This window comes from Schistocerca piceifrons, unplaced genomic scaffold (assembly GCF_021461385.2).
Source record: "Schistocerca piceifrons isolate TAMUIC-IGC-003096 unplaced genomic scaffold, iqSchPice1.1 HiC_scaffold_1160, whole genome shotgun sequence".
Lineage (NCBI taxonomy): Eukaryota > Metazoa > Arthropoda > Insecta > Orthoptera > Acrididae > Schistocerca > Schistocerca piceifrons.
The window spans coordinates 25,001-27,500 of NW_025726973.1; positions in this window are offsets into that span (position 1 = coordinate 25,001).

Sequence of the window (2,500 nt, forward strand, 5' to 3'; positions counted from 1 at the left end):
CTGAGCTCCCCTGCACAATACACCTCGAAACCCTCTCAGGTCCCGGCGGCGCGCAGCGCCGTCCCAAGTACTTGGTCGGGTTCGAGAGAGGCGCAATCGCCCGGAGTTAGGCGAGTAGACGCTTTCGGTGCGACCACCCGTGCTCCCAACTGAGCTTGCCGCTGCCGACAGAGGCCCGGGAGCGTGCTGTCGTGGCATTGCCGGCGGGAGACAACACGCGCCACCTACGGTGACCGGCAGCTCCAACGCCAGCGCCACAGAAGGACAAAAGCCCCACTTGGGTGCCGAAGCGAACTCTCCCAGCACAGCGCACGCGCCAACACATCCGCACAGCTGCGATACAAACCACCAGCGAGAACCGCTGGGGCGACCGAGCAGCAGACGGCGTCGCGGCGCCGAGCGCCGGGCGGCGGCGCATCCTCAACGCACACAGTCCTCAATCGGACCAGCACACTGAAGATGTCCACCGCGCTTCGCACCGGGCCCGCGAGGACCTACTTTGGCCGCACGGCGCCGCGCGCAGGGTGCGCCGGCGCGCAGCTGCGACGCCTGCCGCGTCCGTCGGCCGGCGCGCCTGCCACTGGCCGCCCCCACCAGCCGGCTGTAGCGCGTGCGCCCACGCACCGCGCGGCCAGCACGCCGGGAGGCGCCCCCTCACCGGCCGGGGACGGTCCCACCCAGCCACCGCCGCGTATCGCTTCACACCCAGATGCCGTTCAGTTTCGTCGGCATGGTGGGTATCGCTGGAACAACCGGTTAGTACCTCAACCTATCGTCGCCATCACCGATTCACCCCTAGCGAGAACAACCGCACCACAACAGGTTACCATTTGTTCATTTGCGTAACTTCACCAGAAAACGCAGGCGTCCATCGCCATTTGCAACTTCAACGATTATTGCATGCCTGTGTCAGGTGTCACGCCACACTACGTCTGCCCACATACACGCAACAAAATGTGCACGCCTAGACAATACGTGGAAGGTGGCCCCCGTACGTATGCGATGTCCATTGCTCGAACGACTGTCAACCGGCCTCTGTAGCATGTCGCAGATATGGAACGCGGTGCACCATGCCATCACGGTGTGTGAGGAGAGACGACTAGGTCCGAATACATCAACAGACAGCTCATGCTGATCGCCATCCACGGCGTCCGTTCCTCCCACACGTCTCTATGGCGTACCACACTGCAATCCAGCTCTCATAGGGAGACGACACGTAGCTGCGTGCACAATATTTGCACTGTATGGTCCGCCGTTTTTGGGCGCAGTCGTTGTACGGTCACACATGTGCCACGATGTATCATTCAGTACATAAGGACGAATGTGCAGTACAGATTGTGGTTTACGCGTACGACATTAGCGGACAGTTGACACAGGCCGCACCACAACGTAGCCTGAGTACGTCGCATGCGAAGGGCATTGAACATGCAAAGTTCTCACCAACCAGCTTGCGAAGGCAGGGGGCAAGGTGGGGACGTGGGGAGGGGCGGCATGTACGTCCTGCTGCCATCCACATTACAGTGTACAGCAGGAGCATGTGGAAAGTGAGCAAGACTTGCAAGGTGTTTAACATGAAGCGATACACAGGGGAGCGGGCAGTGCGAGTAGCGAACTATATTGCGAGGGTTGCGGGTGGGCAACACTACACTAATTGAACGAGTCGTATAACAATTACAGAGCAGGTTTAGGCGACAACGTGGGTTACGTTAGGGGACAACGTGGGTTACGTTAGGGGACAACGTGGGTTACGTTAGGGGACAACGTGGGTTAGGTTAAGGTACAACGTGGGTTAGGTTAAGGCACAACGTGGGTTAGGTTAAGGCACAACGTGGGTTAGGTTAAGGCACAACGTGGGTTAGGTTAAGGCACAACGTGGGTTAGGTTAAGGTACAACATGGGTTAGGTTAAGGTACAACATGGGTTAGGTTAAGGTACAACATGGGTTAGGTTAAGGTACAACATGGGTTAGGTTAAGGTACAACATGGGTTAGGTTAAGGTACAACATGGGTTAGGTTAAGGCACAACATAGGTTAGGTTAAGGCACAACATAGGTTAGGTTAAGGCACAACATAGGTTAGGTTAAGGCACAACATAGGTTAGGTTAAGGCACAACATAGGTTAGGTTAAGGCACAACATAGGTTAGGTTAAGGCACAACATAGGTTAGGTTAGGTTAGGTTAGGTTACACGTTGTTGTAAGGAAAGGTGTAAGGGGGGGGAGCAGGTTCGTTGATAGTGATTATAGTAAGTGAATGCTTGTGACATGATCAGATTTGTCACGTCAGGATGCACCTTTGGCTTATTAGAGGCGGCGCTCCAATTCTATGCTTGTGTCAGACCTGTGTCTTTGACTCATGTCATTGTTTGTGCGCTGTGACAGGAGGTACTATTGTGATGTTGGGTGCACCGTTGTATAGGACATGTGTGGGTATTGGTGCCTTATCTGCGCAATGGTGGATGTCGAAAGGGGGGGATATTCTATTTTCCGCATGGACCTCCT